The following is a 25,031-nucleotide window of genomic DNA, read 5'->3' on the forward strand; positions in this document are numbered from 1 at the left end:
ATATACTATAAATTACCGACTGCCAATTTCCCAGTTACAAACAACTTGCTCTAAAGGTTTGCTTAAAAGTAATTTCTTTAGAATCCTGACAGTGTGTAGCCACAGAAACCATATTTAAAATGATGGTTAGACTCCCAGGCCAGCCCACAAAAGCCTTCTGAACTTATAATGTACCTGCAGCATAAAACTAACGGTGCTATTTTAACTACACATAGCCACCATTTATATGATGGTTTCCACGGTAACACATGCTCTGCGTTCCATTTCAGAGAACTAGACATAAGGTACACCCAGTGCTGCATTACTCTAGGTTGTCCACATGCATGGGGCGGGGGTGGGGGTGTGTTGACCTCAGAAGAGAAATGACTCTAGACACCAGTCCCCCACTGTGTATTGTCGTATGGGTACAGCCCACATAGACGACGGTCTGTTAGGACCAGGTGAGCTGTAAGGCTGCTCCAGGAGACCTTCTGTAAGCAGGCAGGTGATAATGGTTACAGGGTCTGATTACGTTTGTAGCAGTGGTGTTTTTCAACGATGTACTGCAGACAAAAGGATAGGGGTATTTCTCAAAATCACAAATTGAAAACCAGAAAAGTCACTCACTATCTTGCTCCTGTCTGAGTCCTTAAGAAGATGCGTTGATACCAAATTGATGGCAGTGCGGATGCTGAGCAGAGCTGCCGAGCCTCGGTTCTTCCCTGTGGAAGCTCCGTATCCTTCCTTCTTTCCACCGCAACTGGCCCTGCCACCACCAGCACCACCTTCCCCCGACCCCCTAGGCCTGCTTCTCTTCTGAGGAGTCTACAGAGGAACTGGAAGACATTAAATGGAAATGTGTAACCATGTCTGCTGGGCATCCCGCCTGAAGGGCGGAGCCGTGTCCACCTGGGGGAAGGAGGTGACTGCCTGGACCGAGCTGGGCCTGGGGTCTGCAGCCTGGGGCCTGAGACCTCACTCCAGCCCCCACTAGCACTCAGAGCTTGTTCACTAATGCTGCTCAACTCCAGTCTCAGCTTCCTCATCTCTAAACTGAACATAATGTCCTCCTCGCAGGACGGTTGTGAGTAATAAATGAAAGGCAATAAAAATAACAGGGCAACTTTTTCAGCTCTTACCAGCACTGTTCTATACTCTTGGATGAACTCACTTAAACTGGACAAGAATCCTAATATTTCATAAATGAGGAAACTGAGGCCCAGAAAAGGTGTGTTATTTGCCCAAAATTGTGCAGCTCATAAGCAGCAAGGCCAGGATAATTGATAAAAAGCCGCTTTGGAAACTGTAACATCTTACATAAACGGTGGTCACTATTATTGTCAGTAGGACACAGAACATAGGACAATGCTTGGATGCTCAAGTCTGTGTTGTCTACCACAAGGGATCTGAGCGGCTCCGGCCCGGCGCTCCTCAGGCTCCAGTGGCGCGTCTCCTTCAGCCACAACCACAGACTCAACCCCCACGTCATCTTAGCAGCGCACACTGCTCCCCAAACACCACGGCTCCTGTGCTCGTTCAAAAGCCTCCCCCTCACTGACCACCCTGTTTAAAACTGCAAAATGCACTTCACCCTCCTCACTCGCACTCACCTTCCCTATCTCATTGTTTTCCCATAGAACTTACCACCTTTTAACCTACTACACATTGTATTTATTTGTTATTGCCGGTCTCGCCCCAACTAGACTATAGGTTCCCTGAGGGCAGGAAGTTTTATCTCTTTTGTTCAATGCTGTATCCTCAGCACCCAGAACAGTGCTGGATACGCGGTAGGCATTGAGTAAGTATTTGCTAAACAAATGATAAATTAATCTTTTTTGACATAGAAAAAATGTCCATAATATATTGTTAAGCAAAAGAAAGCAGGCCCCTAAGTTTTATACTAAATGATCTCATCCTGTAAATATATTATTGTGTGTGTGTGTGTGTGTCTGAGCATATGTGCAAGTGCACAGAAACAAAATCTAAAAAAATACGCATGAAAATGTTCATTGAAGTTACTTCTAAAGAGCAGGAGTAAAGACAGTTTTAACTTCCTTCTAAATGTTTTACAAAGACCATGTATTATTCCTCTGAGTTTCCACAGCTATTTACACTTGAAAACAAACACACTTGTGTGCGCACACACACAGCAGAAGCATGCAGGCGGTTACAGAAGACCCAAGCAAGAGGTTAGGGCTGGTGACGGCTCCAAGTGCCCACCTTCCCGATGGTGGGGCAGAGCAGCATCTTCACTCAAGATCAGCGATGCTGAGAGAAATAACAGAATTAGGTCTATAGGGTCTGGAACTCAGCAACACCTCCTTCAGAATTCCTCCAAAAAGGGAGGGAGTCAAAAAAGGAAAACTCGGTAAAAATCAAAACCCACTTTCCTGCTTCTCTAGAGCAGCCTCAGAATTGTTTAATCCTGTGTAATTATTTTAAAATTACATTCGAATGTTCCAGAAAATGTAAAGCAAACCTAATATACAAAGTGAGGTATTTTGCAACTAAAAATTCCCTTCACAGTAAAAAAGACTCATTCTCCCGGGGCCAGTGTTAAAAACGAAGTAGAGATAACTGAATTCCACCCGAGATCCTGGGCCTGGCTTGGGGCAGGGTCTTGACTCCTGCCCTCCTCCCTCTTCCACGCTGCCAACATATGGTGCGTACAGACGCTCACAGGGAACCAACCCAGTGTCACCCACACATCACCAATGCGCCATCAACAACATGTATCAAGTGAGGGCCAGCTGCGGGCCCAGCGCAAGGCCAGGTGGCGCGAGGTGGAAGGAAAGGAAACCCAAGATAAGAGGTCTGCCTTCAAAGAAGGGCTAACCCACGAGAAACGCGGAAGAAAACAATTAGACTCACTTAGCAGAGCAGTACTTACTCTATGTGTAGCAAGAGTTCTGAGAAGAGAGAGGTAAGTGTGGGGGAAGAGGGCAGACTGCAGCCAGCCTTGCTGAGAGCTGGAGGCCACGGTTTGCCCAGAAGAGAGGAGCTGAGGGCCGAGGCCGGCACGAGGGAGGTGGGCCTCAGCGCGGCACATGGTGCTGCCGCTTCCCTGCCCGGCCTGCCAGGCAGAGCGTGCTGCTGTGCCCGCTGACTGAGTGCCATGTGTACGAAGGGCCTCCCCCAGAGAGGGCAGGCTCTCCCTGAAGGCAGATGAGGTCTAACTCTATGCGACAGAAGCTTGCACAGCTCAGGAGCCAAGCAGAGCCAGAGAGGAGGAGAAAGCAGCACCTGCAACTACGTCTAGTTCCAAGAACCCCAGTCAACCCACAGCGATTCAGAACACTGGTCTGGAAGGGCCTCCATGGGCAGAAATGCAGGCAAGGCTCACGGCTTACTTTGAAAAGGCTAGAATTGGAATAGCAGAGACGGCAGAAAGAGAGGGAGAACAAGGCCAAGTCAAGGACTTCGAAAACGGAAAAGGAACTGAGAAAGAGAGCGGCCAGGGCAGGAAGGGAGCGAGTGGTATCTAAAGTGACCAACCGTCCTGGTTTGCCAGGGACTGAGGGGTTTCCCAGGACTCAGAACTTTTAGTACTAAAACTGGGACAGTCCCAGGCAAACTGGGACGAGTTGGTCAGCCCAGTGGTACCATACCACTCAGGGATGCTAAAAGGTTGCTGACCTCTCCTTTCTCCCCTCCTTTGTGGATCTGTCACTGCTCATTAGCACCCTCAGGGCAATGGGAAGGAAGAAGAGGCCAACACAGGGAGGTGACCATGTGCCCTTCCTTCTGGCTTGTGTCCTCTCATCTCAACCATGCAGAAGGGGCTCAGGTAGAAGAAAAAATTCTTTATTGTTGTTGGAAAAAAAAAACCCTAGAGGGGCCAGCCCAGAGATGTAGTGGTTAAGTTCACGTGCTCCACTTCAGCGACCCAGGGTTCACAGGTTCAGATCCTGGGTGCGGACCTATGCACTGCTCATCAAGCCATGCTGTGGCAGCGTCCCATATATAAAGTAGAGGAAGACTGGCACAGATGTTAGCTCAGTGACAGTCTTCCTCAAGCAAAAAGAGGAGGCTTGGCAACACATGTCAGCTCAGGGCCAATCTTCCTCATAAAAAAAAAAAAACAAAAAAAAAAACCTAGAATCACAGCCACTATCCTTTACTCAACTGTTTCTCAGCCCCTGAGCTCACCAGCTGCCCAGCTGGGAGAGGAACCAGCACTCTGCCCTTAGGAAGTAGCTTATCTGTACTCAGAAGTCAGAAGCAGCAAAAGGGGTTGGCATACCCAGCTCTTGAACCCAACCCTATCTAGTCTCCATCAACTTCTTCCCTCTCAGAGCTTCAGTTCCTGTCCATTTCTCCCCCAGGCAGGTCCCAAGAGGGCAGTGATGGCTTCTCCCCACCCACGAAATCCATTCACTCAACAAGAGTTTACTGAGCATTTACCATGTGGCAGACACTATGAAGGACTAAGGAGAATACAAAGAACAGTAAGATGCAGTCTCTGCCTTCAAAGAACTTACAGTTCAGTGGTGGAGGGTGGGGGTGGTGTTGAGAAGGCGAGAATCATTCAATTAGTCAACATATATTTACTGGGCCCTTCATATGTGCCAAGAACTATACAGGAGGAATACAGACAAGTACCCAGACAACTGCAAAACCATATAAGTATAATGATGGTGACACGGGCACGCTCAGGAGGAGCATCTGCCTCAGTCATTGAACCAAATACCAACTGACCACCCAGTTCACTTTAGCATAGAAGTTAAGTGCTAAGGAGGATAAAAAAAAAGTGGTAAGACCAAGCACTGACCTCAGAGAGTTAACCAAACGATCAAGGAGATAAACCCCATACATATGAAACAATTAGTGTATCACAGGATACAGGCGAAGTGCTCACTGTGGAATGCAGACCTTCGGCACAAAGAGAAGCAGCTGGAGAAAGTCCACAAAGCTTCCCAGAGAAAGTGGAAGTAAAACCCAAGACGAAATATTGATGGGGGAGGGTTTCCAGGCAGGAAGAAGACAATAGGTACCTATGGTTTTGCTCAAACATGAAAAGTAAACGTATAGTTATTACTCAATGTTTCTAAATGGCACACTTAGTCACAGGTCTTTGGTTTGAGCCAATGAGGACCTTACCAATCGTGACTTTCACAAATGTAAGTTACATTTAAATGGAAAGACAGACATCAAATCTAATTTCAGCTGTCCACGCTAAGGAGGCAGGGAATTGAAACATACTTAATTCTGCAATGCAGGTCCGTGTGCATGCTCACACACACACACACACCCCTTGGCTCCTTTCTGTACATCTATCCTCAAGCAATGCAAATTCTATCCTTCTGTTAGAAGAACCCCATGATTCGGGGAAAGAGAATTACCAGAGACAATCTACAAATTAATAACTGAGAATCGACCACATCGGTTTTTGCTATAATGATATTCACAAAGTATGAGCAGGAAGGCCACATTTGGTCTGATGGTACACTGGTCAGTCAATAACAAGTTAACAACTATTGACTGACTGTCTATTTAATGAAGAACCCTGTGCTGGTGCTGGGGGATGGGGAAGGAGGGACTGGTGGGAGGGATCAGTAGAAAGAAGGCTGGAATACAGTGAAAAGAAATGGAAGACTCATAAGACACAGAATCTGGTCCTAGCTCCTCCACCACTGACAAGGCCTTGGGTAAGCTGATCCCATGGTGAACCTCACTTCCTCATCCATGAACATGTCCTACCTACCTGTCAGCGTCATTTACAGTTCAAATGAGAGAATGTAAGCCTAAGTGCTTAGAAAAGCAGAAGGCTCTACACCATGCATTGTGGAGGTTTGGAGGTACCTCTCCAGCTTCACTACCTTGTCTACTTTTCCAACAGTCTCCTGAATCTCCCAGACAGTCCCATCCCCTTCACATAGTACTGGTTCAGGGAAGCACAGGATCCAAGTTAAGCCAACCAGGGGCAACTAGACTCAATTCCACACCCTTGGTTGACCCATCAAGGCAGCCATCTTCTTTTCTCCCACCAGATGAGAACAAAGAAACAGGCTAACCCAGGAGCCGTGGGCTGCCATTGCAGGGCTAGAAAGGGAGATGATGCCTGAGAAAGGAACCAACGTTAAAGGAGAAAAACTGGGTCTTGGGCACCTCACTTGAGCCCTGGATAAAGCCTCACCAGATGCCAGGATCTACTCCTGGATTGCTTGGTCACATAAGCCAATACATTTTCTGTTTTCGCTTAAACCAGTTTGGGTTGGTGTTCAGTTAATCTGTCACCTACCTCACATAAAATGAGAGAAAATATGGGTAATGCAATGCTATAAACCTCTCTAGTCCCTCACCAAATCCCTGTGTTTCCATAAACTACCATTTTATACCTAGTGTCCTCCTGAGGGGGTGTAGACATTAAGGGGGTCACTCAAGGAATGAAAAGAAGAAAGGCAATCATAAGCAATAAGATTTATGTGACTACTGGGCCTGCCTGTATTTGTTTCCTGTCTCCCAAGACCCATGAGTGTGGAAGTGATGGAAGGGGGGGAAAAAACCCTAAATGATAAGAGTTTCTATCTCAGCTATACTTCTGCATGTTTCCTCCAGACGTTTACCTACTCTCTTTTATGGTAACCACTGAAGAGCCTAGAGGAACAATACCAGCTTCACAGTGATTTATTTTATATCTTAAAAAATTACTCAGGACCCACAGTACCGAGCTCATGTTCAAATTAAGTTTGCTGGAAATCTAATTTGGGATGAGTAATTTCATTTGGCTACTACAATTAAAAGTGGCGCAGTATTTGTGTTTTAGAGGAAAACCATATTAGATTCATCTAATCTTATTAGGTGAATATCACATTTAGATCACATTATATCTGGAACAGATATATACTGGATTGATTTCTTTCATCAATCACTCAGGAGACCAAAGGGACTGACCTTCTCCCCGCTCCCCACCCACCCACCTGACACAGGTCAGAGGAGGCGGTGAATGTGAAAGAGGCCTCGTGGAGTAGCCCACTGCACAGCCCTGGAATTCACTGCACAATACATTGCCTTCAAAAACCCCTTGAGTTTTGCTGATCAGTGAACTGAGGGCTAGAGTGGACAAGTGACTTGTTCAGGGTCACAGTCAGTGAGTGGCAGAGCTAAGACTACAACTTAGTTCCCCGACCCCTTTTGAGTCCCTGCCACTCGACCACATGTGTTTTTAATAAGATCTAACATGAAAAACAGCCGGAGGGCCTCTGAGACCCCGTGCTACTCACTTAGCTAAAACCATGGAGTCCTCAGATACCATCTATCTATTGGCCTGTCTCCCTGCCGCCCTTAAGTATCCTGGGAAGATGAAGTCGACCTCACTATCTCCATAGGTAACTTAGACCAATTCCCCAAATCCTTCTTGTCAAGTCCATTTTCTTGACGGCTACTTTAAACCCCGTCACTCCCAGATAACTAAAATTCACATTAAGAACATTCAAACCATATGATGGGTCAGAAAAAAGAACCTGCTTTGCTTTTTCAAATGGTATTAATCTCAGGAGTCCTGCTAACCAGGCAGATTCAGTGGGTGTGATATCATCCATTAGGGTTCCAACTGTAGAATTTAATCTAAAAAATTAGGTTATGAAGCAAAATCAAGGGAAGGAGAAGCTAGATAAGAATATTTATAACATATGACAAGTAATACACATACTGCATAAAAATCTCTTATAAATGATTGAAAAAAGATGGAATACTGCAAAATAAAAATGAGAAAGAACCCAAAGAGGCAATTCACAAAAGAAAAAAAAAGATTACTGATGGCCTCATGAAAAAATGTTCAAAGCCATTACTAAGAAAAGCTTGCAAATTGAAACAATGCAATACCGTTTTCAACAATCAAACTGACAAAAACGGAAACAACTATCATGCCCAGGATAGTCAAGGGTGCTCTGAAACAAGAATCCTCAGACACTGCTGATGAGAGTGTAAATTAGTCCACATTTCTAAAGGGTCATCTGGTTATATGTATCACCAGCCTTAACAGTGAGCAAGTTCACTCCCAAGAATTTTCCCTGAGGAAATAATCAGTGGAATACTCAAAGATTTATGCACGAGGACATTTATAGCAGCACTACTCATAATAATAAAAATCTAGAAAAACCTAACTGTACCATAATAGAAAAATGGTTAAATGAATTATGATATATCAATTCAAGGAATAATATGTAGACATTAAATTCATGTTTTTGAATAAGATTTTAAGACCTAGGGAAATGCTCACAAAATGATGCTAAAATTCAAAACTCTTAATAGGATGATTCCATTGTGTAAAGGAAATATATATCATATACACTATAAATATAATAAATGATGGCAGATTCAACTAAATGTCTAACAAATATTCATGCTCCTCTTTCCAGAATGTAAGATTTTCATTGGGAAGCAGCTGCCCAGCCAGGGACTACATTTCCCAGCATCCCTTGTATCTAGGTGGTGCCATGTGACTATTTCCACCAATGGAATAGGCAGAAGTGATGTAAGGCTGAGGTGGTTAGAAAGTGGAGTGTCTTCTCCACCCTCTCTTCCTCCATCTGCCAACTAGATGCAGAGGAGCCCAAAGCCCTAGGGACTGGAAGAGCCATAATATAGCAGGGGCCTGAGCCACTGACTCACTCATTGGAGGGCTGACCACCAATCAGGAGCACCTATGTTGACCTGAGTGAGAAATAAACCTCTACTGTGTTAAGCTATAATTTGGGGTTTTAATTGTTTCTTCAGCTAGTGTTACCCTAACTAATATACACATACAGAAAGATTACTGAAAGGAAAACTGCCAATGCACTGTATGATAGTCAAATTATAGGTAAATTTTAAAAACATAATCTTTTCCACCACAAATATGTCTTATTTGGTAATCAATCAAGTTATTTAAAAAAAAAAAAGCAAAATTTAGAGGGCAATACTATATAATGAAATCTCTTAGTAAAATATTAAATAAGGTTACAAAAAACTAAAATGTAGAAAATTACAAAGGTTCAAAGGAAAAAACAATCTAGATTTACAATCTTTAAAAATCTACTAAAACAATTACAGACAAATGATTATTCAAAAATGACCCAAGGTTAAAAGACAAATAACAAATTAGAGGGAAAAACTGCAATTTATATAATATATGAAATATTAGTATCCTTTAATATGTAAAGAGCCCTTGTGAATCAACAAGTGAGGGATAAATACAATACTTGGGGGAAATGATATAAACACCTATAGTCACAAAATAAGAAATACACTTAAGATTTTTAAATTCACTAGTAATCAAATAAATGCAAATTAAAATAAGATATTCTTTATCCCTCTATCAGATTGGCAAACATTTAAAATATTGTAAATATAGCACCCACTGTTGCTGAGATTATGACGAAATTGGTAATCATATAGGCTAAAGGAGGGAGTTTAAAACGGTATCACATTTCCAACAAGCAGTTTGGCGTGATAGAGAAAAAAGCCTTAAAAACCCTTTGACCTTCTAGACATTTGTCAAAAGAAATACACAAGTATACAGAAGAGTTGTTTGAACAGGAAAAAAATGAAACAACTTAGATACCCATCTGTAAGGGAGGGGTTAGGTAAATAAATGATGGCATATGTGTGTATATTCACATATTAGAATAAAATACAGCCATAATTTTAAATTATGATGAAGATCTAAATGTACTAAAGCACAATAGTACCCACAATATACAGAAGCAGGATACAAAACAATACAGATAGTATAACTTCTTAATTGTTTAAAAGTGTATATGTATAAGAACATATGTTGTAAATGCATAAGGAAAAAGTATAGAAGGATTTTTATCAAAATGTTGAGAGTAGTTATCTCCAGGGGGTGGGATTATGGGTGACTTTCATTTCCTCCTTTATTCTTTTTACTTTTATTTTTTTATCTTTTATTATGAAAAATTCCAAACATACACAAGAGTAGCAAGAATATACGTACCCTCCGCCCAGCTTCAATTATCATACATGGCCGACCTTGTTCCATCTATATACCTCTCTACGCCCCCGTCCCTGGATTATTTTAACATAAACCTTGTATATATCATTCACCCATATATATATATAAAATATAAGGACTTTTTGTATTTAACATACTCAAACTCCCCACTGGATTATTTTAAAGTAAATACTGATATTTTATTTGTCCATAAATACTTTAGCATGTATCCTTAAAACACAACCATAACAACAATTTCACACTTAAAAATTAACAATAATGTCTCAATATCGAAAATCCAGTCAGTGTCCCAATTTCCCCAATTATCTCATAAATGCCTTTTTACAGGTGGTTTGTTTAAATCAGGATCCAAACAAGATTTACATTTGCATTTGACTGATACGTCTCTAGAGTCTTTTTCAATTTATTACACAGTAACCCCCTCCTTTTCCATGCCATTTTATTTATTGAGAAACATACAGGTCAGATGTCCCAAGGACTTCCTGATTGCATCCTAGTGGTTTTTTTTTTTTTTTTTTTTTTTTTGCTGAGGAAGATTCACCCTGAGTTGACACCTGCTGCCAATCTTCCTCTTTTTTTTTTTTTGTTTGAGGAAGATTAGCCCTGAGCTAACATCTGTGTCAGTCTTCCTCTATTTTGCATGTGGGTTGCTGCCATGGCATGGCTGACGAATGGTGTAGGTCCGCACCCGGGATCCAAACCCGAGAACCTGGGCTGCCAAAGTGGAGCTCCAGACCTTAACCACTACACCTTGGGCTGGCCCCTCCCATGGTGTCTTTTAATAGGCTCCTCTATCCCCTGTATTTCCTTTCAACTGAGATTTAGTTCTAGTGTGTAATCAACTTCAGGTTCTATTATTTTTTGCAGGAACATTTCAAATCAATTTTATTATTTTTATAACCAGACAACACAACAAAGCCAAAAAAAATTTAAAAAGGAACTCAAAGAAATGCCAGCCTTTCTAATTCATCCATTTCAGCAATTCATTAAAACTCAGTGTCCAAAAGTTTTTTCAGAATACAGGCTAGATCAATGCTTTCTTACACAAGAGAGATGCTCTGTGACTATTCATGGACTGATTTATTTTTCCAAACACATTGTTTTTTACATTTTAAATCCATCTCCCCATCTGCCTCAGTGGTGAAGTCTATCACCCTCTGAGCAATGGTAACTCCCTCCACTGGCAGCTTATGTCATCCTATAACTGCAGTTGTCTTCAATTCTCCTTTCCTTTCATTCCTTTTTAAAAGATGTAATGTAAGCACATAATTGAACATTTGGAAATGAGAGAAAACAAAAGAATGAAACATCCATAATTTCACCCCTCCAACACAATCACTTTTACCTATATATTGCCTTACCATCTTCATTAGGGATATGCATTTTGTACGTAATTGCCGTAAGTGAATATGGGTTTTTATATTCCTTTAGTTAACATCAAATACATTAAGAAATATTTGTAGCTTATGTTAAGGATATAAAAAAAATAGCAAAAATATATACACGTGTGTCCACAGCCCAGCTTGAGGAAGAGAGCTTTCCCAATCCCCTAGCTAGCCCCCTGTGGGCTCCTCCCTCGTCCCATCCTCTCCGCCCACCACTATGCTGAATTTCTGTCTATCCTCGCCGGGTCTCATAGATCTTGCCACGTGCATATGGATGTCTAAACATTGTATCATTAGTTTTGCATGCATCCAAGCTTTATGTAACTGGAATCACACTGTCGCTATTCTGCAACTTGCTTTTTCACTTAGTTTTTTTACTTAACTTATATTCCTGAGATTCTTCCATGTTGTCATATGCAGCTATGGTTCATTCATTTTAACAGCAAGCTATATAGCTGTATTCCACAGTGAAACTATGCCACAATTCATATTGCAATTTCTGCACATAAAATTATACTGTAAATATCTTGTGACACTGCTACGTATCCTCAAAATAATTATCAACTTTAAGAGAGTATTATGTTGAGAGAAGAACCATTTTATTTTATAGTTACCCAATTGTGGGACATTAATTGTGCGTGCGTGCGTGTGTGTGTTTGTTTTGTAAATAACGCATCAGAGAGCATCTTTGTCTAAACAGCTTATTAAATATTTTGTATTATTTCCTTCATGGGGGGATGTGGGAAAATGGTCCACAGAAGTGGTATTACTGGATCAAAGTGTAGGAATGAATAACATGGCTCTTTAATACATTGTAAAATTGCTTCACAATATTGTAATATTGCCAGAATTGGGGATTATCATTAAAAATGTATTTTTTGGCTAATATGTTAAAACAGTGCTTAACTGTTTTTAATCTACATATCCCTCATTACAAAATTGAACATTTTCCATATATTTGTTTAGTGTTGTATTTAGTTATCTACTCAAGGGTCCTACCAAGGGTTTAGTGCTTTTGTTTTTAATTTGTTTGAGCATTTCACACAATAAAGATATTAATTCTGTCATGTTACTGCAAATCTTTTCCCACTCTATTGTTTCCTTGTTGGTTTTTTAAAAGAAGAAATGTTTCATTTTCCTGTAGTTTGATTGACTATTCTTTTCCTCTTTGAATGTTTTTCTTTGTTTCTAAACAGTATTCAATTCTATAGATTTCCTACGTCTCTACATTTTGCACTTCATTGTTTAATCCATCTGTAATGCATCTTGGTGAAGTCAAAATGATTTTTTCCAAACTGCTAACTAGGCATCAAAATTATTTATTGAATAATTTTCCCTTCCCCATTGATGACTTCTTTATGATTTATTAAATTATTTATGCAAGGGTCTATTTCTGAACTATCCTAGTTCACTTATGTACTTCCTCCTCTTCTGCCAGCACCACAGTGCTTTAATTACAAAGGCTTCAAGATGATTTTAATATCTGGTAGTGCTATATATTGTAATATCCAGTAGAGCTAACTCTCTTCCCCTAAAACCACTTCCAGAACTCCCTTGAGGTTCTCATCTACTTATTTTCCCAAATAGACTTAGAATCATCTTCTAAAATTTTAAAAATCCTCATGGGACTTTGAGAGGGGTGGCATTAGACTCATGAAGTAATTTGGAAATGTCCAAATCCTTAATTTTAATCTCACTACCTAGAAATAGTGTTTTTAGTTAAACTCTTTAAGTCTTTTTGGTCTACAACTAAGCAATCTGTAGTTAATAATAATTTTATCCTTTTCTTTATAATATTCATTCTCGAAGCTACTATTTTATAACTTTCTACATTGGATCTTTTGTTTTGAGCTCAATCATATCCAAAGATGGCTTTATTGGGACCTCAATAAGTATAATGCCAGTGGCCTGTATGAACTTCATCTTCCTTATATTAATGAATGGTCATTTTATATATTCCTTTTTAAGTAGTTTGTAAAAACCAGAAGTTAAATAGATTGAATGCCCTTTTGGAATTAACGAGATTATTACATACTTTTACTTAAACAATTTATGTGAATCATATGAAAATATATGTATATGAAGCCATTCCTGCATTTCAGAAATATAATCCACTTGGGTATGGTGGAACATTCACATGCTCTATTGTTGAAATCTGCTCACTAGAATTTTATCTAAAATTTTTACATTCCTAAACAAGACTGGTATAGAGCCTCCCTTTGGGGGCTTGCCAGATTTGTTATCAGGGTCATGTTTGCTTGAAAGAAGAATCTGGACGTTTTCCATCTTTTTTCTAAATCCTGGAACAGTTTACATAACACAGGAATTATGTATTCCTTGAAAGTTTAAAAGGATTTTCAAAGGCCTTTTTACATTTTAAAATATTCCACCTGGCACAGGCTTTTGCCTGTGTGTGTGCGCGCGCACACGTGCGTCTGTGTCCATGTGGACATTACCATGTTTTTATACATTTAAAGTGACACTCTAAGATACCAATCTCTAATGGAACACGGAACAGTTTTATTATAATTTACTGCCTTTCTTTCCCCCATGAAAAAGGGAGTAAATGCCTAAGATGATGAAGTGCTAAGAAAAACAAACATTTTCCCAGCCTCTGCTTCTAAGAGCCTCCTTTTTAGAGGCCCATAAAGGAGCCCATAGAAGGCGGTCAGGGAATATTGAATGCTGAACCATCCAAATTTCATTGAGGCATAACAAGTTTGGCAACCACAACTTGACCACTGATATATGGAACTAGGAAACCTAAGATCTGAAAGGACAAGATCACCAGTCTACCCCAGATCACCTCTAGTGGTAAAGGTCTTCCAACTTTCTAGTCCACCAAGCCATCTTGTCTAGCTCTAGGACACTGCATCTCTTCCACAGCAATAAAACATATCTCTACGGCTTTCTCCACTTACTGCAGGACTCCTGGACCGATGACCCTGTGAGCACTTCGAGGGGCCCACAAATAAAGATTCAGAATTGTTATGGAATGAATGTTAGTGTCCCCCCAAATTCATATGTTGAATATGAATCACTCATATGTTGAATAGGATCATTCCTGATCCTTTTAGGAGGTGGTGCCTTTGGGAGTCAATTAGGTTAAGATGAGTCATGAGGGTGGAGCCCTCACGATGGGATTAGTGTCCTTATAAGAAGAGGAAGAGACACCAGAGCTTCCTCTCTCCAGAGTGCACGAAGAAGAGGGATGTGAGCACACAGCAAGATGGTGGCCGCCTACAAACCAAGAGAAGAGGTCTCAAAATGAAACCTACCTTGCCAGCACCGTGACCTTGGACTTTCCAGCCTCCAGAACCGTGAGAAATAAATTTCTATTGTTTAAGCCACCCAGTTTGTGGTATTTTGTTACAGCAGCCCAAGCTAAGAAAGGTGGGTTGTGATAACCTCCGTCCAAAAGAACAGCAAGCCAGAGCTACGCAGATCGCCCAGCCTGCTGCAGAGAGAGATGCGCCTCAGGAGAAACAAGTGGTAAGGAGTCAACAAATTAAGCTTGGGTGTCTCCTAGAAAATGCAAGGACTGTGCCATATGAGCAAATGTGAGAATATCAACAGGACCCGAACAGCGACACCGTGCCCAAGAATGAGGCCGTGAACAGGGCAATAATGGCAGATGTGAGTGTGCCACAGAATGGTCTGCTTTTTCTTGAGAAAGACACATCTGGGTTCATGTCCTTGTTCACAGAGAATCCATGAAACATTCGAGATCACTGGAACATTAAGATTAGGTCACCTTTTGTCAGTCAAGGTGATGAGCATTAGGAGAGCTTGGCAGGAAGGCAGGGACCTCAGAACCATCCCATTCAGGATTTCACACAGGTACCCAAGCAGTCTTTCCTCCCCCTCAACAAGAGCAGAGAAGTTGCTTTCACACCAGTCATGGCCTCACACAGAAGCTTAATCCCTGGCTGGAAGGCAAAACATGTTTGTGGCAAAGCCAAGCAGGCATGTGAAGCGAAGCAGAATGAGGAACATTTTATTACCGTTTTGAATGCCAGAGGTGGTTGGGTGTATGTTAGAGGTTCTTTAATGACTCCAACAGGCATCCGAAAAAGTCCTACTCTTTTGGCAGCTCCAAGAAGCAATTGTTGCTACAAGTACTAACACTTACCAGCAACTCACTGATGCACATGCTGATTTTCTCAAAAGAACCCTTTCCTTTCTGGGGTTTTTCAGACCAAACTAAATTTTCTGCGTGTGTTTGTGTGTGCGCTTTCCCACACGCAGAGGCACACTAAACAACCGAAAGCCAAATCAAACTGAGCTGGTTCACCGTTTTTAGGGTTCAACTGTGGAAACGGAAAAACTGTTGACATACCTTTTAATTTGAACTATTTAGGTGTTGCAAGATTTTCTTCCTACTGGTGGAAAATTAACAATTCTAAGTACATGACATGAGAGCAAACAGTTTCTTCTTTATAAAATGAATTGGATTTATCAAGACTTGTGTTCAACTGAATTTCTCCCACCTCTTTAAATTAAAGAAATACATGAGTTTAGAGAATTCCCAGACTCCAAGACAGGCTTCAAAAAACTATGATTTTTTTCCTCTACAGTTGCACATTAAGTAGATAACTCCACATCTCCCCAACACAAGTTATGGAAAGATCAGGGCAGCATCCACCCTTGATGTAGTTTTCAAGTTTATGTCAGAAAAGTAAGAACAGTGAGTAAATTATTCCTAAAGCTGAATGTTTTCAACGTAAAGATTTATGTTTTATTCTTAGATTATCTCCTCCCTACTATTTTGGCATCAAAATGGTCCTTTCTTTTATGAAATTGGGGTGACAGATGTTAGATTTTTAAAAACATCCTTCCTTGGCAAAATAAAAAATTGGTGCCCTAAGCCAATCCCCCAAATCTTTCTTTTTTTCGGCAGTTTCTTGGTCCAGGTGATCTATATTTGAGAACCACTTGTCTACACAACCCTCTGAACCACAGAATTCAGGGTCCATCATCTAGTTATCACTAGTTCTCATCAAGTTATCACAATGGTGACCAGCCTCGGGGGCAACAATCTATAGAAAATTTAAGTGTAATTTTACTCAAAACTCAGGGGAAAGGGAGACGAAACATTTTATGGTCTATAAATTTGCGGTCTATAAGTTCCTGGTTGCTCTGAACTTTTTCCTCTATCCACAGGCTCCTCGCGGCACCCTATCCACCTCATCCACAAAGCTACCTCCTCCTGGTTTGGGAACACAGGTGATAGAGCTAAAGGGCGCTGTGCCAACCCGTGCTCTCCCCACCATTAATCTGGACACCCCAATCTAGACACTTCACTCTCCTGGGATTCTGAGAGGTCAGCCTTATGGCACTAAAGGCTCTAGAGAACCATTCACAGCATTTTGTCAGCTGAAATAAACGCCCAAGACTAGCTTCTTGCTACTGCAGCATCACACCCCAATCCAGAAAAGCCAGACTGCGTGGTTGGTTTGGGAAGCCAATGCCCAGGAGGGTCACTTGCCCCTGCAGAGCCTCTGAATTCAGAAGAAAGGCAAGAAAATCAGCTGGGATAGGTCATGCCAGGCCTTCAAGCATTTAAAAGATTTTTCAAATAAGAATACATAATCATGTTACCATAAACTTAAAAATCCCTATTTTCCATGAATTATACCATTAACCGTATGCTTCCTAAAATTTTCTTTATTTAGGTTTTCCTCAAAACGAATTCTTACAAAAAGCCAGTTTTATTAAAAAAAAATCCATAAACACTAAATATTTTAATCCTTTTATTTACCTCGTCTCTAACAGAGCTAACGAGCAACAGATAATACATTTGTTGTGAAGAGAGTTAATTTCCTAGAGTAAACATGCACATAAACACATAAATGTGCAATATTTTGAGATATAAGAGCTAATAAAGGTAACATTTATTGTGCCAGCCACTGGGCCACTGGACACTTTACTTGGAATACCTCAATTAATCCTTACAACAAACCTATAAAGTAGGTGCTATTCTTATTCCCATTTTATAGATGAGGTTATAAACGAGGAACCTCATTACTGTAATTTAATCTCCACTAACCGAGAATTTGAGTTCAGTGTTTACTCTGGCTATAAAAAGGTTGAATAAGCATATTAGAAATTAAACGGTACTGTGGAAGGCACATTTAACCTACTAGAAGGTCCTGCGTTTTAAGACACACTGAAAAGCAGATGCTAATTGCAACTGTTGGGGAAGATTCTGTCTGAAACTGCTGTGTGAAAACATTTTAAAATTCAGACTTACTAGGTAAGGGCAGGTTTCTTCTCACTATTACCCCCAACAATTAGTCCAAATTAGCATGATTTCTATAACTGATAATAGTATGGCGGATGTCAGCCGCTGCCCTCCCCAGCACCCATTTCACTCCTCCCCCAACAGTACCCAGGGCTCTGGTACTCCTCCCCTCCCCCAGCCCCCGTGCTTCAGAAAAAGCTAACACACTCCACCCGCCCAAGCACAGTGGAGGGATAGGCCAATCAGGAAAATCTCCCGTCCCTGCCAATCAACAGGATTCGCCTGGCCATTGGGATTGGCTAAGGAATGAGCACATAACTCAACTCACACCAATGAAATGCCAGAGTTGGTTTGCTGGGGAGGGACTTCCGGGAAAGACACTTTCTCAATCTTTTAAGAATTACTGGAAGGGATGCTTCTGGCCAGAGGGATGTGCAAAACAATAAACCCAGGAACTTCTGCAGCTCTTCTGCCTCCGTGAGAGAGGCCAGCCTGAGGATGAACTGCCACCGTGGAAGAGCGACAGAGAGACGGAAAGAAACTGGACAGTCGATGACATGTTGAGCTGCTGTTTCACACCCACCCTGCAGTCCACGCCATCCCTGCACTTTGCAGGTACATGAGCCAATGAATGAATCCCATGTGCCATGAGACCCCTTTGAGTTCGGTTTTCTGGTATTCACAACCCCAAAGAATCCAAACTGTTAAAAAGGAAATAAGCACTAATCCACAGCTTTTTTACGGCACTTGCTCACATTTTGCTTTACACTGTTTCTTAACTATTTCAAGTGGTTTTGTGTTGTTTTTCCAGAGAAAATGTAGTGGGCGTTCAAAAAACACTTTTATGAATTAATGAGTGGCCTCAGGCACGTCACTTGACTTCCCTGGGTCGTTTCAACTATAAATAGGATGATGTTTAACTAGAGGGTTTCTGTTGCTCCTTCGAGCTCTCACAGCCAAAGGTTCTATGTAGATGACTTAATAATGCCAAGTTTCACTCAGTCAGACAAACAAAAAACCCTCTTTGGGTTCAGATATTCTCTATTTGCTCCTCCATATCCACCCACCACCCTTCACTCACTCTGCGCCCCTAGAGGTTCCGATCTCTACCGACATCATCAATATGGTTCCCTGCCTTCTGGCTTCTGGCTGAGCAGGCCTAATGGGAGGCACCATCAGGAGCTGGGAGAACTGACAGGGAAGTTCAATGAGGATATTCACTCTCTTGGTTCTTTCTCAGCCATGTTGCTCTAAGTTGACTGCATCCTTCTACCACAGATAGCCTTTCCACACAGCTTCTCTTTCCAGTTCTGATTACCAATCCCTCCCTCTTCCTTTCAGACCTGGGCCTGACAGTGCTAGCCCTGGGATGCTTCAACATCCTGTGCTGGTTTCTCTTAGCCCTGCCTCCGCCATTACAAACAGTCCCTTCAGTAAAGTCTCTTGGATTACTCCATTTGAGTGAACCCGCTGTCTCCTACTGGAACCCCAAGACACAATGGCTTAAAAATTAAATCAAAATCAGGCACAACAAAAAAGAAATGGAAGCAATCAACTCTGAGTCTCACATAAGAGGGATGGAAAGTGTGGCACATGCCAAGAAAAAAAAGCAGCACACAATGAAAGAATCAAAGTAGACACCACCACCCTCCTTCCCCATTGTCACTGAGAATTTGTGGGAAATAGCCATCTCTTGCTAGATCAGAGTTTAAACTTCAAAAAATAAAATTATGTTTATACACAAATTTATTGACCCTTCAGACAGCTTCTGTGTGGGATCTGGCAGAGGAATCATAACCATGTGCCCATTTTCTAGAGGGATAAACTGAGCCTGGAAGAAATCACAAGGCAGAGCTGATAAAACACTAGAAGTGCCTCAGGGCCAGCTCAAAGTTTCCTTGGTCCAGGAATCTGCCTCTGACAGGCTCTGTGGAGTTTCTCAGAGTGGCCTTTTGGACTACAATTCTCCCGAGATGTCTAATTCCCTCCTTACACTTCTAGAGCTACCATCCATGAACATCCTTTGGATCCTTCACTATTCACAACAACTCTGAGAAGTCAAGAGAGAGAAGACAGGATGCCCTCAGCCCCATTCCAGACAATGCTGAACTCCAATACATGGATCCTCAATCACTGACCATTTCCCAGGGAAGTTTTCCAGAAATCTACAGGTGTCCAGGCCCAGAACAGCCCTCCTCCCCTTCTTGGGGCATTTTCCACACCACGGGGGTCAAAGATACGATCTTACGACCTGTTCGTCATAAAGCATTCAGACACCAAGAATCTCAGAGAAGCTACCTGTTGCAGGATTAAGAGGCTTAATCCCTCAGGGCCGTGCTGCTTCCGTGTCTTCCTCCTTCAGCATCCTCCAGAGCCAGGGCCTGTAGGAGTGACCCAGACAGCACATTCAGGATATTTGGCTTCAACGCGGGAACAGATCATATCAACCAGAGAGAGACTCGAGGGGTGGCCCAGGACGGAGCCCTGAAGAACCCAACAGTTGAGTGACCTGCCCGGGAGGACCCTGCAAAGGCTGCTGAGGAAGGAAAGGATTTCAGAGAGAAAGACATCCAACTCCATCCTTCTAGTTACTCAGGCCCCAAACCCAGGAGTTGCTGTGATGCTCCTCTCTCCCTCACACTCTACATCCAATCTACCAGCAGATGATGTCAGCTTTATCTTCAGAATATATCCAAACTCACCACTTCTCACCACCTCCACTGCCACCACTTTGGTCCAAGCAGCAGCTTCTCTCATTAGGTTATTGCAATTATGCAATTATTCAAATACTCATGAATTATGGGTTGAATTGTGTTATGGGCTAAATTGTATCTCCCCCAAAATTTCTATGTTGAAGTTCTAACCCCCAGTACCTCAGAATATGACCTTAGTTGGGAATGGGGTCATTGTTGATATAATTAGCTGTTAAGATGAGGTCAAACTAGAGTAGGGTGGGTCCCTAATCCAATATGACTGGTGTCCTTATATAAAGGGGAAATTTGGACACAGACACGCACACAGGGAGAGCACCATGTGAAGACTGGAGTTATGCTGCCACAAGCCAAGAAACTACCAGAAGCTAGAAGACGGGTCTGGAATACATCATTCCCTAGCAGCTTCAGAGGGAGCATGGCCCTGCTGACACCGTGGTCTCAGACTTCTGGCCTTCAGAACTGTGAGAGAATAAATTCCTGTTGTTTAAGCTGCCCAGTCTGTGGTAGTTTGTTATGGCAGCCCTGGCAAACCAATACACCATGCTCCCCACAGCAGCCTACGTTGTCATTTAAAAACCACTCTTTTGCTCAAAACACTCCTATAGTGTCTCATCTTCCTCAACGTAAAAGATAAAGTCCTTGAAATGACCTACAAGGCCCATGGCCTGGCCCAGCCTCTTCCCTGACCTCTTCTCCTACTCTGCCCTTCTCCAATTTCCTCCAGCCACAGTGGCTTCCTCAAACATCCCAAGCAGGCTCCTGTCTCAGGGCCTTTGCACTTGCTCTTCTAGAGGGAAGAGCAGAGTTTCTCAGTACCTGCAACACTCTGCCCCAGGCATCCTATTTCCTTCAGGTTTCTGCTTGAATGTCACCTTCTCAGTGAGGCCCTCCACCCCCACCCAGCATGCTTTCTATGCCCTTCCCTGTTGTCTTCGTTCTTGTAGCCCTTATCACCGTCTGACATTTGTTTATGTTTTTATCCCTCTTTTCTCCCACTACACTATAAACTTGCCAAGAGCAGGGACATCATATTATGGTATATCCCAGAGCCTGGGATATAGTAGGTGCTCAAGAAATAACTATTGAAAGATTCATTGTGGAATGAAAGAAGCCAAGAGAAAAAAAGAGTTGCAAGAAGGAGGAAGTTGTTCATAGTATCAAAAGTAGCAAAGAGTCCAGAAAGATAAGGACGAAGTGTTCGTTGGTGTGGTAATATGGAGGCCAACGTGACCTTTGACAGGGCAGTGCCTGTGGAAGGCAGGCGTCCTCTGCAGCAAATCCACCACGTCCCTCGCCGTGCCAGACCTCCCACAGGCAGAAGCCAGCCTGAGCGGGCTGTGTCAGCAAAGGAGCAAAACCTGAGGACAGATTCTTTCCAGACGCGTCTGTGAGGGGAGGAAAAAGACAATGGGAAGCAGAGGGAGATGAGGGTTTCAGGAAAGATTTTACTGCTGAATGACTGAAGAGTGAGGACCCAGGAGCGACAGGAGATGGAGGACCCATGTACAGGAGGAAGGTTCTCTCTGGTCAGGAGGAGGGACTGAGTGAAAGGAAAGCATGCAGGGATGAGCTCAGATGCTGATAACCACCCGGAGGGGAGGCAGGAACTTGAGTGGGCCCACTGCTGAGTGACTTGGTCAATGAATAAATGAAGCCAAGTTGTTTCCTGAGCGAAGAAGGGCAGAGAGGGAGAGCGGGCCCGATGGAGGTTGTGATGGTGTGGAACATCCCACCGCAGGGAATCGTGCAAGTGCAGGGTGGGCCCTGAAACCGAGCGCCTCCCTAAATTCTGTGCCCCAGGTGACTCATTCTCCTCACCCAGTGCCGACCCTGATCAGATAGAGAGCTGGCTGCTGTTCAGCACCACGGAGGGCCCAGCGGAAACCAGAGGCCAGGGTTTCCTAGAGGCACAATCCGCATGGCTGTGGGGTTTCTGGGACAGGCCCTCAGCAGCCTGCATTTAGGAGAGTCTTCCTAAAACTGAATTCAGGGACCTCAAACAGCTCCATCCATTTCTGTCAAGGCTGCGGCATTCTCCCAGGCTCCCAGATCCAACTCTTTGAGCCCTCACCCTCCACTCCCCCAATTCCTCCAGCCAATCACAAATCGTGCCCCTTACAATATGAGGGGACTCCCATTTGTTGAGCTCCTACTGCATGCTGGGTGTGACACAACTTGAACCTCACACAACAGTCCTGTGAAGTGTTTTTAGCTTCTATTTACAGACGATGAAACAGGTCCAAGAGATTAAGTGACCTGCTCAAGATTGCACAGGTAGCAGGGGGCAGAGCTGGGATTTGAAACCTCCCATCTCTCTATCTTCTTTTCTACATTCATGCCACCATCCCAGTCCAAGCCCTCAATACTTTATTCCTAAAATTCAACATCATAAATGTCCTCTAACTCACCTCCCAGCATCCCCATTTACAGCGCACACATCCAGATGAACCTTCTTACAGCACTGTTTTTACCAATCCTCGTCCTCTTCAGTTGGCTTCCGTGGCTCCCCAATACAAAAATTTCCAAACCCCACAGCCATCCCTTGGGATCCTTCATAAACAATGCACATCTCCCTCTTCAGTCTTATTTCCACCCCATCCGTACACTCCTCCCCTTGCCACGCCCCCTCAGGGCCCCAGTGCCCGGCACATTCTCCCTCTGCAGCCCCACCCCTCTGACTACCCTGCTCCCTCCTGCAGTCCAGTGAGCAGCACCACCCAGCGTGCTGAGCAATCCCGGGCTCTTCGGAGCTCCCTGCATTTAGCTTCTCTTGGCAAGTGTTCCATTTGCCCGAGTAGACTGCAAACCCCTTCAGGGTAATTAATATGTGTGTTAAAAATGCTTGGAATTGCCCATTGCTCAACACAGGGTCTTGAATGGTAAATGTTACTTGATCTACAGAACAATTCTGATGAAGCTCAGAGGATATACTTCTAGAAGTTTTTCAGAAAATACAAGAGAACTGGGATGGGTAAGGGCAGGGACACAGGGCCTTCTTAATGTTTCTGGAAGCCTACAGTACCTCTTCTTCCTTCGCAGGAGCACCCAGAGTCTGGCACCCTGTAACAGCTCTCCTAAAAAGAAGGAGGGTGGCTGGATTTAGCTCTTCCCTCCTCTTCCCGCTCCTACATATTCAAGGTCTTGGTGTCCTTCCTTAGCTACCCCTTCACCTGACACAGATGTCCTATCTTCTTCCCTCTTCTGGGGAAGAGCTTGAAATGTGAGAAATCCAGCTGAGTGGAGCTCATGGTAAGCAGCAGAATGGTCAGTGCTGGGCGCCCAGAAGTAGGAAAAAGGATACTCCATTTCTGGGAAACTGGGAGTTGGTCCTAACCCATTCCAATCATCAGCCACAACCACACAACAATTCTGGGGTTCCCAGGGCCACAGAGGGAGGATGGTTGGGAAAGGTGCAAGTCAGGAAAGCACTCAAGGGCATCAAATCACACTCCACACAGATAGAGTAGGCAGCACCTGAATAACAAGGGTCTGGGAGAAAACTCTGGAGGTCAAGGTGATGCTGTCTGCCAGGATGCCCAGTAAGAAATCAAGATCTCCCCAAACCAGTGGAACCAAAGGTGCAGTGTGGTCCTCATGACACAGTTGAAATAACAGGATCTCTGGAGTGAGCCCTAGGATCAAATCCTGACCTGTCACCCAGTGGCTGTCCAACCTTGGGCTGGTCACTTAACCTCTCTGAGCCTAGTTCTGCATGAGCTACTGTGAGGCTTAAATAAAACAAGAAATGGATAAAAACATCTAGCACAGAGCTTGGCATTACATAAGGGGTCCAACAAGTGTTGTTCCCTTCCCTCCTTCCAGCCTTCAGATCTCCCAGTCTCAACCTCACTAACAGAAACAAGAACAGAAGCTACAGAGCATTTCCCAGTGAGAAGGTTTGCCAAGGAGGATGGCAAAAGCCAGCAAAAGGGAGGAGAACAAAAGGGCCACCCCATGGCTGATAAGAGAGAAGCACTGGACCTCTGTGAACGCCCGGGTTTCAAAACACACATCGCTTCCAGCCTCGAACCATACCCAAACAGGAAGTTTGTGACAAACTTAGAAAACACACATGCACAACTGCAGGGGGTTACACATCACTCAGAAAAGATGAAAACCAGCACTCCTGGCAGGGTCAGCGTGGAATAAAAGGAGTGTGCCTGGCCACAGAACTCCTTCCAGGCATCAGGGAGCACCCTGCCCTGCGCTCCTCCTCACCCCAAGCACTTGGGCCAAATCCCGTGGAGCTGCTCTGGTTTTCCAAAACCAGGGTCTGTCAGCTCCTCCCCACACTCTGTCCCTCCCCTGTGTCCCCAGGCATGAAGGACAGCGAGCCCTCTGAACAGCTATCAGACTTCGGTCTGTGGGATCCTTTTTCAGCTGGGAGAACGTAGCCCAGATAGAGGAAGTGATGTACAGAGGTCCCAGAGAGCTCCCAGGCCTCCACCTCTACCTGGCTGCCCGGCCAGTGTATGTCTCATCAGACCCCCCAGCACTCCACAACGGGATCCTCAGGCTGCCATTTTTCCTCCTCTGAAATCCTGCCTGGCACTAACATTTTCATTTGTACTGTGCACACGAGTATGGGGGGCTGTAACTTCAGTTCAGTTACTTGTAAGTGCAGGCAAATATGGACAGGCCTCACCCCCATGGTTTGTGTCCCAGCTCCCCAGCTGGAGGGAAAACTAGGAGGCCTCCCTTCCCTTTGCTGACAATCTCCCAGCACCTGTGGACTGAGCCTTGATACCAGGCAA

General features: G+C 43.4%; 1 protein-coding gene across 11 annotated transcripts in view; it reads right to left on the reverse strand.

Annotated features, from left to right (window-relative positions):
* Positions 1 to 25,031, reverse strand: part of TRERF1 (transcriptional regulating factor 1) — a 193,849-nt gene that overhangs the window by 95,797 nt on the left and 73,021 nt on the right. For 8 of the 11 annotated variants that reach the window (XM_087438594.1, XM_014782710.2, XM_087438596.1 and 5 more), the window contains one exon: positions 19,862 to 19,944. The exons of 2 other annotated variants lie outside the window; for them this stretch is intronic. The gene's annotated coding sequence lies outside the window, so the exon portion shown is untranslated. Of the gene's footprint in view, positions 1 to 19,861; positions 19,945 to 21,508; positions 21,663 to 25,031 lie in introns of all 11 variants that reach the window. One more of the 11 variants, XM_087438593.1, reaches the window with a different exon arrangement.

The sequence above is a fragment of the Ceratotherium simum genome, chromosome 13, assembly GCF_057802395.1.
Source record: "Ceratotherium simum simum isolate JZ-2026a chromosome 13, ASM5780239v1, whole genome shotgun sequence".
In the NCBI taxonomy this organism is placed as follows: domain Eukaryota; kingdom Metazoa; phylum Chordata; class Mammalia; order Perissodactyla; family Rhinocerotidae; genus Ceratotherium; species Ceratotherium simum.